Source organism: Pan troglodytes, chromosome 5, assembly GCF_028858775.2.
Source record: "Pan troglodytes isolate AG18354 chromosome 5, NHGRI_mPanTro3-v2.0_pri, whole genome shotgun sequence".
NCBI lineage: Eukaryota > Metazoa > Chordata > Mammalia > Primates > Hominidae > Pan > Pan troglodytes.
In genome coordinates this window covers 159,656,424-159,670,356 of record NC_072403.2, presented here as the reverse complement: position 1 = coordinate 159,670,356, position 13,933 = coordinate 159,656,424, and the positions used below count along the sequence as shown (strand labels likewise).

The 13,933-nt window shown below is 35.8% G+C and overlaps 1 protein-coding gene and 1 long non-coding RNA gene across 2 annotated transcripts in view; both read right to left on the bottom strand.

Annotated features, from left to right (window-relative positions):
• Nucleotides 1-13,933, bottom strand: part of SAMD5 (sterile alpha motif domain containing 5) — a 440,768-nt gene that overhangs the window by 183,427 nt on the left and 243,408 nt on the right. The gene's annotated exons all lie outside the window — the stretch shown is intronic.
• LOC129144337 (uncharacterized) overlaps nucleotides 748-13,933 on the bottom strand; it is a 115,466-nt gene continuing 102,280 nt past the window's right edge. Inside the window, exon 2 of the long non-coding RNA XR_008548704.1 lies at nucleotides 748-13,933. This exon is cut by the window's right edge and continues 15,726 nt beyond it. This is a non-coding gene — a long non-coding RNA (uncharacterized LOC129144337).

Sequence of the window (13,933 nt, the reverse complement as noted above, 5' to 3'; positions counted from 1 at the left end):
CAAATGACTCAATTAACTTTTGCACATCTCGTATATAATAACTATTCTAGCAACTCTATTTGGCTATTTCATAATTCTCTCCTGCAGCTCTTTACCTTCCCGCTCTAATAGATACTTATTGCTCTACACAAGTGTCATTCTGTCAACTCTCTTTATCATTTTTCTGTCAGGACCTTGATTTCACAAATCCCATATATGTATCTTTCTTGGTTTATTCCTTTGTTTTGCTGGGGTCTATTCTTTAATAACTTTCTCTAAGACGTGGGAGGTTTATTTTGGAAGTACATCCACATTTGTTTTTCTTTACTTACATGTTATTGATACTATGCCTGGGCATAAAACTGTTGGCTGAAAACGCTTTTTCTCCAAATTTTTAAATTTTCTTTTATCCAATGTTAGCAAAAAGTCAAAAGTCATTCTGATACTCTTTTCTTTGGGTATGAATGGCTCATTTTCTCTTGAAGCTTAAGAAAATTATGTTTTATCCCTGGTGTTTTGAAATGTTGTGATGTGTTGGGTTAGTCTATTTTTTATTCATTGGGCTAGGTGCTTGGTGGGCCCATTTAATTTGGGTTGTTGTGTTCTTTTCTGATCTAGAGAGAATTTTTCTTCATTATATCTGATAATTTTCTCATTGTTTCCTCTCACTTCCCAGGAATTCCTTAAACTGGAGACAATGAACTTCTTATACTGATCTTATAATTCTGTTTTCTGTTTATGTTCTCTTTTTTCCTACTTATTAGAAGGTTTCATCCATTATTTATGTCCCAATTCTTTTTTTGTGTTTTTTTTTTCTTCCATTGCTTACCGTATTTTTAATTTTCAAGCACTGCCTTGGTCTCTGTTTCTTTTTTAGAGATTCCTGTTTTCATGGGCATATTCCTCAAATATTTGTATATATTAGATATTTTTTTCTTACGTTTTCTTCTGCTCCCTGAAAAATCCTGTTTCCTCTAGGTGTCAATTTGAGGCTTTCTTAAAATGCTGTGTGATTCTTGATTTTTTATTCTTAACATTTACAACTGAGGTTTTTCACTATTTATCCCTGGATCTCACTTCAGCCTTCAACTGGTGTCTCTACATTTCTCTAGAGATAAGAGTTCCAGTATCCTCCAGGGAGGATGAGTTGGGGAGAAGATCTGATGTACATCTGTTGTACGGCCTTTCTGGCAAAGCCTCTCTCTTCAGCCCGTGCCTCACCACAGCCTTTAGCAGTTCCGATGTCCCTAGGTAAAGTTCCAAGGAGCATGCTGACTCATTTCTTGGTGATAATGTCCTCTGCAGGCTAGGTGGAAGTTTCTTCTGCTCTGATAAATTAATTACCATCTGCTTCCTTGCTTCAGTAATGTTTGTTAAAAGATTTTTCCACTGTTGCCTTTTCTCTGGCTCTCTTTGTCCTTGTGGATTAACATATTTTGGCTTTTCTTAATGCATGTTAGGTGGGTTTGAAGAGGGAGAAAATACAAGTATGAGCACACTGTCATTTTTAAATAGAAGCCCTATAAGATGTTTTATTCCCAAATATGCATTTATCACTTCACAGGTATTTATGATGAAGAATTCTTTCTCACACAAGAATTTAGCCTCCCTGTAAGATGAGAGTCTTCATTCATCGAACTTTGAGAAAATGGTTCATTCCTCATACAGAGCTAACAAAGGAGAGTTCATACTTTGAAAACACAAAAAAAAGACAAGAAAATAAAACAAGATTTCCAAGGTAGGGAGTCATAGCTTTTTTTGTAAAACTCAGTACAATTTTTTAAAATGTGTTCTTAAATACACCTTTCTTTACAGAGCCATTTAGTAGCATAAAATATGCAGGCAAAATATACATTGTACATTTTGCACAGAGCAGACAAGCTTGGGCAAAGAATCTTGACATGTATTGTTCTATTAAGCAAATCTCTCCAGAGATCTATAGATTATAAACTGTAAATGTTATTATTCTGTGAAAACTTAGTGCCAGCAGTGAGATGGTATCAAACCACCGTGCATACAAAGAGAAGGCCAAAGTGCAATCTTGACATCAAAGGCAATCAGCTAATAATTTAATGGACATGGTTACGTGATTAAATTGTATCCATGTACATGATATGCAAACAGAAAAAAAGAAATGAGGCCATGTGATGAAATAGAGCCTTTCTTTTAAAATTTTGCTCAAAAATATTGCTCTGTTTTTATATATAAGAAAAATGGGTGTAAGAGAAACTCAGATGGGAGGACTGAGGAATATGGGATGTATTTGGGACGTTTAGGTCATCTCTTTGGCAGAGTTACTACACTTCCAGACGTAATGACTTCTGTAAATTATTGAAACTTCCAGACTTGTAGTAATGATTTGGTAATAAGTCCAAATGTATCAGGGCATGAGAGAACATCAAAACATTACACTGAGTGTTAAATGTTATCGTCTGGTCCAGAAATTATGTCAGTAAATAACATCAGTTGGAAATAATTATCCTGCATTTCAGGTGCAAAATGATGAGATATTCTGGGAAAGATTAAATACAAACTTTATATTTATTTGTTGTAAGAACTCAATAATAATCTTAAAAGTAAAAGTAGAATGCTACTAGATGTGGTATGATTAAGGGCAGACCCATCCCTGGCTTCTGGCTTGTCAGGTTTATGTGTTCATTTTATTGCACTGGTATGAAGCCTGATCTGAGAGCTCAGATAATATGTACACTATGGAACTCTGGATATTTACAATCAGAAATTTGTGGCTTCACCCATAAATACTAGTTAACATACCTGAGTTATTTATGAAATACGCTCCTACTTTGCATTGTATACCAGAATTACTTTTCTTCCCCCACATTTTAGCAATTTGCCCATTGGGACTTAAGGGCTTTTCTTTTTTTGGATAAGAGAACTTAAAGAAATATCTCTCAAAAATAAAATACTCTGTCTCTGCGTGCACGTGTGCACCCACGTCAGGACTAGAGGAAGCCAAGTGACTCAGTCATTTCAGGTGCAAATCTCAGTAATCGAGATAAACAATATTTTAATATAATACTTTAAAAATCAATATTGTGGCTCATGCCTGTAATCCCAGCACTTTGGGAGGCCGAGGCAAGTGGACCACGAGGTCAGGAGATCGAGACCATCCTGGCTAACATGGTGAAACCCCGTCTCTACTAAAGATACAAAAAATTAGCCGGGCGTGGTGGTGGGCGCCTGTAGTCCCAGCTACTCAGGAGGCTGAGGCAAGAGAATGGCTTGAAGCCAGGGGAGGCAGAGCTTGCAGTGAGCCAAAATCGCACCACTGCACTCCAGCCTGGGCGACAGAGCAAGACTCTGTCTCAATATTAATGCAAAAAACACTATGTGGCATAACAACTAAAGGTAATGTAGTCCGGAACAGGAAAGAACATTATGTAAAAACTAAGGAAATATGAATACAGCATAGACTCTGGTTAATAAAAAAAAAAATCCATGATGGGCCAGGCGCGGTGGCTCACACCTGTAATCCCAGCACTTTGAGAGGCCGAGGCGGGCAGATCACGAGGTCAGGAGTTCAAGACCAGCCTGGCCAACATGGTGAAACCCTGTCTCTACTAAAAACACACAAAAAAATTAGCCAGGCATGGTGGCGCATGCCTGTAGTCCCAGCTACTCAGGAGGCTGAGGCAGAAGAATCGCTTGAACCCGAGAGGCGGAGGTTGCAGTGGGCCGAGATTGTGCCACTGTACTCTAGCCTGGGTGACAGAGTCAGACTCTGTCTCAAAAACAAACAAACCAAACAAAAAACCACAATGAAAAAAATCTCAAAATTTTAAATAAAGACAGACTGTATCTGTCTTTATTTTCACTTTTGCATCAGACTCCAATATAGCTTGGAATGGGGCATTGGTATGTGTTGTGTATTTATTTCTCAAGCTTTTTTTTAAATTTTGTTGTAGGTCCAAAAATAAACAAAAAGGTAGCTATGATTCCCAATTTCTGTATTGTACAAAAGTTATTAAATCCTACCAATGAATACTATTATTTGTCTAAATAGTTTATAAAAAAACTGCTCAGCTACAAACTCCCTGAACACAGCAAAGAGCTTATATTTTACTGTACCCATCACATCACCTACAACTTCACTATTTTACATGAACTATTAAATAAATATTTTGACTGATATGGGAGTAGAGTGAAAGTACTAAACCGGAAATAAGGAGACCTAAGCTCTACTTCGGGTTCTGCTACTATTTCAGGCAAGGCATTTAATATCACTGAGGCTCAGGGATATCATGTATTAAATTTGTTGAGTCACACAATGATCTCTAAAGTTCCACTACTTTTACGAGTTTATAGATTTGTAATTTTTTTAAATTTACTTTTTACTAGCAGCAATTAATTAAGGAAATCATATTAAAGAAGACATGACAACATAAAAGAGTACAGTAATTGGTTTTGGGCCAGGCACGGTGGCTCATGCCTGTAATCCCAGCACTTTGGGAGGCTGAGGCAGGTGGATCACCTGAGGTCAGGGGTTCGAGACCAGCCTGGCCAACATGGTGACACCCCGTCTCTACTAAAAATACAAAAATTAGCTGGATGTGGTGGCACACACCTTTAATCCCAGCTGCTCAGGAGGCTGAGGCATGAGAATCACTTGAAGACAGAGGTTGCAGGGAGCTGAGGTTGCGCCACTGTACTCCAGCTTGGGTGACAGAGTGAGACCGTGTCTCCAAAAAATAAATAAAATAATTGCTTTTGCCACTGTTATTCATTTGACATAATCAAAAATGGGACTAAAAGTACATTATCATAGAACCCATGAGTTCTTAGTGGGATAAAAGCTGAATATTATATTGTAGCTACAGTTAAGATGGACAAATATACTTCTGGCATCCAAAATTCATACTGTAAAAGGAATTTCCTATTAAAAATGTAAAAAAAGGCCAGGCGTGGTGGCTCACATATGTAATTCCAGGACTTTGGAAGGCTGAGGCTGGTGGATCAACTGAGGTCAGGAGTTCAAGACCAGCCTGACCAATATGGTGAAACCCCATCTCTACAAAAAATACAAAAATTAACTAGGCATGGTGGTGAGTGCCTGTAATCCCAGCTACACGGGAGGCTGAGACAGGAGAATCACTTGAACCTGGAGGCAGAGATTGCAGTGAGCCGAGAACTTGCCACTGCACTCCAGCCTGGGCTACAGAGTGAGACTCCGTCTCAAAAAAATAAAAAATAAAAAAAAGTTGTTTTATTACCAGGCATTCTACAAAAGCTTACTTTTTAACCCATTACTGATCTGATATAAATAATCTTTTAGAATCCAGCACATTTGTAAAAATTATTCTATGGAGAGAAATAAAGTTCTAAAGTTAGCATATAAGTTTTGAAATATAACCTTTATTATATATTAATTAACATTATAATTAACTTCAGGTGATTTTTTTAGAGAGAATTCTATACAGTACTGAAAAAGTTACAAAAATTATATTTCTTTGTCCTATCAAAGCCCATATCTTGTTTTATATACCTTAATCTCTTTTATTTAAATTTCTCTAGTAATGCCATATTTGGGCCATAAAATCCTAACTTCTGGATTTCACAACGAAACAGAATAATGACAATTACCATTCATTTCCAATAAGCAAGTTCACAACATTGAAAAAATTTAACAAAACGTTCAATAGTAGCTTGTAGGCCTTGTAGGGTATATATTATCATTCAGATTTGTGGAAATTAAGAATATTAAAGTTGAAATTAAGTTAAAAGTTTGAGTCAAAAATTATTTTTTAATGAAGTTTACTTCCCCACAAAGATACAAAGTAAAAGCTCTAAAGGATTTTAATTAGAGAATTGTTAGGAAGTTATTTATAAATAGAATAAAATGCTAAAGAAGTTTTAAATGTATTTTACATGTATGAAAACTGCTAAAAGAATTTTAAAGGGGTTTTAAATGTATTTTACATTATTTCCTGCAGGTAGGATGAATGTTTTTGTTGTGCTTTATTTGAATTCGAAGTAATTTATTTGTCAAATTGTCTCTTCCTCATTCCTGAAAACAGAAAGGTAAATGTATCTGTACCTATTTTTAAAAATTTTGTTTCTACAAATTCTAATTGAGAAGAGGTCAATGAAGACTAGAAATCATGAAGGAGGTAGATTAATACAGAAATTTAAGCAAATTGAATCTAGACGTTTAGGCAAAGCCAAACCTCCTCAGATCACTTCTAGATACTGACACGGTTGCCTACACTGTCTTATTTACCTACATTCATGTGATCTTGTAAAGAGTGAAAAATAATCACTTAAATTCAACATCAGTGTTCTCAATATCATAAAAATGAACATCCCTCTTTGATTGTGTTCCGACTGGCAATTCTTTGAGATGACTCAAAAAGGAGAAACTATAGCAAGTAACTTATAAAGTGCTTAAAATGGCAGCTAGTTAGTTTTACAATCTAGTAAGCCAAAACCCATAGCTCTGGCTCAAGTTGGTTTGCTGAATTTGTTACTTCCTTTTATCTACAGTTTTTAAAAGTTACTACCTTACCAAATAATGGGTCATTTTCCATGACCGTCAAAAAAATAATCAAACATAAGCTTTTGGATGGTCATGGCAATTTTAGTTATGCTGTGCTTTCATACAAAACTATTGTTAGGAGACATCCAAACATATACCTCAATTGTCCATTGCGGCTCGGCAGATGGTGGTAGAAGGGAGACCTGTCATTTAAATGAGGCACCATTTTCATCAACATGCTCATTGGTTATGAAGCAAAGATAAGCTACATCTGAGTCATTACTTTCTGGCCTAGGATATAAAAAATGATCCATTCATCTATGTAGCTCCACACTAGATCCTTTTTATAATTCCGTATGTTTACCTGAAAAAGCTGCACTGTGTCATTTATAATTGAGCCATGCAGAAAGATTAGACACAGTCCTATTTATTTTCTTCAATTCTGAGCTCAATTTTACACAATGAATTCATAGGGAAGAGTGTAGATATGGAATTTTCATGAGGTTGTACTTAATTCAGGAAGCATGTGCTTTAAGAATTTACATATTCTGTATAATATTGTAAAAAAATGAAATTGCATTTGAGTCTATTTTTTCCAAACTCTATTTGTGCTTTGGTCTTAAAGAAAGACCACACAGAAGGCTTAGACTTAATTCATATAGGATACACTGATTACTCCATTTTGAAATCATGCTGCCAAATGATGACTTCACTTCATTGACTGCAGATAATTTTCCCACTACTCCTGCCTTGGGAACCTAGACTTTAAGAAATAATTGTTTATTCTGAAGTTGGCAGTTTTTATTTTTAGCTAAAAATTATTATGTGTATGTATATATAATAAATATATAAAAATAATATATGTATAAGTTATACATATTAGATATATACATATATATCTTACCCTACCACTAAGGACAACGAATTCTTCTTCTGAGATATTAATGCTATCAGATCATTATCAAAACCAAACAAGAGTTATTGGCCAAAAGGAGTGTGTCCTGGCCTGTACTAGACACAGCTGTAGTTCAGTTGGCCCAGCATCTAGGCCCCATCTGTAAAGCTTGGATGCTTGGTGACACTGGCCAGTCTGAAGCCTATTTAAAGACGCCTGAGAAAGCTAGGCAGACAGATGGTGAAGCAATACAGTAATGAGGAAAATTTAGCTTATGTTGATTTCTTCTGCCTTCCAAGAGGATGTTGCAACTACCAAGTAACACTCCATAATGGGGCATCTATCACTCAGAGGCATGCAAACATTTGTGCTCTTCCACAAAATATCAGTTAAGGTGTACATACATTTCACCATATGTAAACAGAACACAACATACGGCTAATATGACAATTAGCAATATGCATTGCCTACCGCAGTTACTAAGTGATTTTAATTCCATTGGCTTAGCTCCTACCCCATTCCTCTCTTAAGGAGGTTTTCTTGTTTGTTTAGGTTTTGTTTTTTGGTTTTTGTGACTCAGCTCAAGTGAAACTAAAAGTATTAGAAATAATGGATTACATCCAATGCAGAGTAAACATTAAGATGACCTTCTTTTAGAGTACCCCCCATTCTTACAGAGTACCCTTCTTTCAGAGTAGCCCAAAGTACTTCTTTCAGAGTACCCCCAACAGGAGGAGGGAAGGAACCGAAGCAGGCCAGTGTGCTGGAGCCCAGGAAGTGAGGTCAGATCACTTCATGGAGTTGGATTTAATCCCAACTGCAAGTAAAAGATGCTGATGATTTTGACTGGGGGGAACGTATGCCCTGACTCGATTTCCATTTTAAGGCTCTCCTTCTTCCACTTGCTAGGTAGAGAATTGGTTAAAGAAGATTAGAAAGCCAGTGGCAAGAAAACAGATTAGGAGACTGTTGCATTTTACTGCAAAATGAACAATCCAGCTCAGTGCTGAAATATCAAAACATTTGCAACATCACTGATAGGATGGGCAGACAGGACGGCACCAGCCATGGTTGCTGGCTCTCCCTGGCATGCCTCATTTCTTTATGAAGTTGCTTTTTGTGCCTTAAATCTCTGTGCCATTATGATTTATGACCACATGCAATCTTTTAAATTAAGATTTGTTTGATTGTCTGTTTCTATTAAGGTGACCATAATAGCAATTTTCCTTTTCCAAACAAATGTTTTGCAGAGTGCTGCAACTCAGAGTCTGTGTATGGATCATGACAGTGATTAATTTCTGTCGCTAAATTCTTTAGTTTCTTTAGCTAATTTAAGATAGCTGCCACTTTTTAATAACTAAAGGATATAAATCCAGTGGGGTATTTTTTCCTAAGTAATTGATATCACATCTTCATATTAGTGACTATAAATTATGGCTCTGTTACCCCATTCTGTCACCCAGTAAGGTTTCTCAAAGTAGGCACAACCCAGGCTGTGGCTGTGCTGTGGTGCATACAACTTTTCCTAAACAACAAATCATAGAAGCAAACACTGTCTAAACCAATAATTTACATATGATTTCATTCGGTTGAATGAAAAACTCACTAGGCTTGCAATGCTGCTTTGTTTACTGATTTTTTTAAAGGTTAGTGTTAAACAAGTTAAAGAAGTCACTCTCTTAGGTAGAACCGATGTTAAGATTGGAAAGGGGAAATACCATTTATCTATTTTATTTGACCAAAAAAATTAAGTTTCCAAAATATCCTTAATTAGTAAATAGAAAAATAAAATCCCTTAAAATTTCCAAGGATTAAAAAATTCCCAACTTTGATGACTCATTTCTTCTAAGTGAGCACAGTTCCTCTCAGTGCATTTAAACATTGCTTCCTTAAACACATCCACAGACACCTATGACTCTTAAAGGGAATCTATTGCTATGATACAAACACTAGCAGAAAACTGAAGTACCAGAACTGATGCCAAATGTATAAATGACTTTTGGATTAAACCAGTGTTGGTTTATATGTGACATAATTCTGTCTCTTAACCAAACAGAGTGGGAAGGGGTTCTAACTGGTCTCAAAATGGCATCCAAACTGCTCAGAAAGAATGAGGACATCTGTGAGTATTTATACTCATAAAAACATGTCAGTCCATTCTTAGATCAAGGAATCCCAGCTGCAAATGAATGAGGGTCTCTGAAATGATGTTGTCAACCCCTCTCAGCCATTGGCAGCAAAGACACCCCTATAGTAGCACCCTGAATACTTATATATAACTATAATTGATTACATTTAACTTTATATGATTTGTAGATCAATGATGACTGCATGTTTATGCAAAGTGTCTCCGTAAAGAAATGAGACTAATTTTCTTCTTGAATAACTTGTGAAGACAGAAGAGCAATCACATTGCAGCAAGAATCTATGGCAGCATGTTTCAACGAGCAGCAGCAGTATTTCCAAGCTCAGCCAGTCAACTGTCATATGCTAACAGCTGCAGTGAATATTGCTTTATGTCGGAACAAAAATGGGTGATCACTTAAAGTAAAAAATTAATGTGGAGTTCTATGTGATAAATCTTCAACACATCCACTTGACATGCTAAAATAAGCCTCTGGGAATGAAAGGATGCTGAAAGCCACAATTTTAATGCCAACAAACTTTTTAAAGGTTGTGGAAGATGTTTATGTTGCTACACGACACGACTATCAGATCAGTCTGATAGTCTATAGTAGACTATGAGATTCATTCATAAAAATGGTGAAAACATTAAAGATTTAGATCATTTAATTAAGACACAAATGGTGGCTACAGACTTACACTAAAGGAAGGAACAAATAACTGCGCGAGCGCAGGGTTGATAAGGACATTAATGTCAATTCAGTCTCGCCTTCTCTATTTACAGATAAGGAATCTAAGCTCAAAATCAAATGACTCCTAAATGGTAAAATTAAAACTAATTTGATTTGTTCTGAAAGTAACTATGTTGCAAGAAAAATTTCTACAAAAATTATGCTGTGCATTTTAGGTAACAAAAGAAAACATTCAGATGGGTCATTTTCTTTAGTCTTCCAAAAAAAGTACCTTAAAAACCACTTTTTAAACGTTTTTAAAATTTCCTGTAACATAATCTAGATGCAAAATGCTTAATGTATTTACTAGAAAACTCCAACATCCCCAGGATCCAAATCAAATTATAATTTGATTTGAACACCAAGATTTCTTTTTTTGCTATCTGGTTTTGTTGAAGTAGCAAATCTTGATTTCTGTGTATGCTGCGTATTGTATTAATAGCCCAAATCAGTTTTGGTATATGTCAAATACTCAAGGAATCTTATATGACACAAATATGCTGACTAAGACTAATGGTGGTCTTCTTTATTACAGCAACTCTTTGACTGCAAACACGGTTTTTGTTTTTTTCAAACTTGACGTTCAGCTTTCTGATTGTAGATCTCACTCATCAGACATGCCTACAAATGGTTTTTGATTCTTTCCAAAATTCTGGCAAATGACATGCATTATCCTCCTTTGAGAATACTAAAAAACGTAATATAGGTTCTAAAATGCTCTTGAGAAATGGCCTTGTTATAAGTTTATATTGTCTGTGCAAGGAGTCTACTTTGAAATGAAAAGCATTCATTTGTGTTCAATGTTATTTTAGAAGTCAGTAACTTAACATATATTCTATAATTAAAAGTCTTTATTTATATTAGCCCCCTTTTTACAGTTTAATTATGAACTCTGAAGAAGCACTGTATTTCCTCTTATGGCTCTCCATGGTCCCTGGCAAAATGAGATGTTCTGTATACAGCCTGCATTCAGTAAGAGTTGCTACAATGATCTTCAACTCGTCTAGGTTAAGTTATATTCCCCAAATCTGGAACTGCATGAAATTAGTATTAGTAGTGGGAAAGCCTTGGCTTAAATACCACTGACCCAAGCAGGCCTTTTCCATAATGGAGGAAGTGAGGATGATATAGTTGAATTGCACAGTTAGAAGATAATGGTTTGACTTTCATATCTATACAGAAAATGCACTAGACAAGCAGTTTTACATTTTCCCACTTTCTAGAAAAAAAGAGACACATCAATATGAGTACCATTGACAGTGGCTGCCATATATGACAACTTCAGCTTTTATGCTGAAGATTGCTTTTGTACTCAACTATATTCTTGAACACTAAAAATACTGTACTAAAAAAGAAATTAAAAAGTAATACCATTTACTATAGCCACACATAAAATTAAATACCTAGAAATTAACTTAGCCTAAGAAGTGGAAGATCTCTATAATGAAAACCATAAAACACCGGTGAAAGAAATTGAAGAGAACACCAAAAAATAAAAAATATTCCATGTTCATGAATTGGAAGAATCAATATTGTTAAAATGTCCATACTACCCAAAGCAATCTATAGATTCAATGTAATCCCTATCAAAATACCAATGACATTCTTCAGAAATAGAAAAAAAAATCCTAAAATTTATGTGGAACCACAAAAGACCCAGGATAGCCAAAGTTATCCTAAGCGAAAAGAATAAAACTGAGAGAATCACAGTACCTGACTTCAAATTATACTACAGAGCTATAGTAATCAAAACAGCATGGTACTGGCATAAAAATAGACACATAGACCAATGGAACAGAATAGAGAACCCAGAAACAAATCCATACACTGACAGTAAACTCATTTTTTATAAAGGTGTCCAGGACATATACCATGGAAAAGACTGTCTCGTCAATAAATGGTGCTGGGAAAACTGGATATCCATATGCAGAAGAATGAAACTAGACCCCTATCTCTTGCCATATACAAAAATCAATCAAAATAGATTAAAGACTTAAATCTAAGACTTCACACTATGAAACTAATACAAGAAAACATCGGGGAAAATCTCCAGGACATTGGTCTGGTCAAAGATTTCTTGAGGAATACTCCACAAGCACAGGCAACCAAAGCAAAAATGGACAAATAAGATCCTATCAAGTTCAAAAGCTTCTGCACAGCAAAGGATACAATCCAGAAAGTGAGTAGATAACCCACAGAATGGGAGAAAATATTTTCAAACTACCCATCTGACAAGGGATTAATAACCAGAATACATAAGGAGCTCAAAAAACTCTATAGGAAAAAATCTAATAATCTGATCCAAAAATGGGTAAAAGATTTGAGTAGACATTTCTCAAAAAAAAAAAAAAAAAGACATACAAATGGCAAACAGGCACATAAAAAGTGATCAACATCATTAGTCATCAATGAGAAATGCAAATCAAAACTACAATGAGGTATCAGCTCACCCCAGTTAAAATGGCTTATATTCAAAAGACAAGCAATAATAAATGCTGGTGAGGATGTGGAGGAAAGGGAACCCTCGTACACTGTTGGTGGGAATATAAATGAGTACAGCCACTATGGAAAATACTTTGGAGTTTCCTCAGAAACCTGAATACTGAGCTACCATATGACCCAGTAATCCCACTGCTGGGTATATACCCAAAAGAAAAGAAATCAGTATATCGGAGAGACATCTATATTTTCATGTTTGTTGAAGCACTGTTTACAATACCTAAGATCAGGAAGCATCCTGAGTGTCCATCAGCAGATGAATAAAGAAAATGTGGTACATATACACAATGGAGTACTATTCAGCCATAAAAAGAAATAGATGCTGTCATTTGCAACAACATGGATGGAACTGGAGATCACAATATTAAGTGAAATAAGCCAGGCACAAAAAGACAAATATGTTCTCACTTATTTGTGGGATCTAGAAATTAAAACTGTTGAACTCATGGACATAGAGAGTAGAAAGATGGTTACAGAAGCTGGGAAGGGTGGTGAGGGGCTGGGGGGAAGGTGGGGATGGTTCACAGGTACCAAAAAAGTAGAATGAATAGGACCTGTTATTTGATAGCACAACAGGGTGACTTTAGTCAATCATAACTTAATTGTACACTTTAAAATGACTTAAAGAGTGTAACTGGATTGTTTGTAACTCAAAGGATAAATACTTGAGGGGACGGATACCTATCCAATTCTCCATGATATGCTTATTTTACATTGCATGCCTGTATCAAAACATCTCATGTACCCCATAAAATATGTACTCCTACTATGTACCCACAAATGTTAATGTTGTACTAATGAGAATGAAGTGAAATAAAATGAAAATATTGTACTAATGATAGCAAAGCAGTTACAACTATGAGTAGGGGCGTCTGTGTGTGTGGTGTTTTCCCATTCAATGTATGCCTGTGACGTGATAAGCACTGTATAAAAGTCCAACAAATTCCTCTACTCCTAGACAGGGCCTGCCTCCCATGAACTCTGCACTTCCCAGTGAATGCATATTTAAATCATGGCTGCAGCAAAGGAAAGCAGCATTGGCTTTCTGAATGTCAGAATCAATACTGATAACAGTGTTAATATTTAAGCAAATGCATTGACTGTTATGTTTCTTTGTCAAAGTGAAATCGGTCATACTCCTTGTAAAATCATATGAAACAAGCATCACATTCCAATTCTGTTGTAGTCTGACAGTTTACTGCTCTAGGGCAA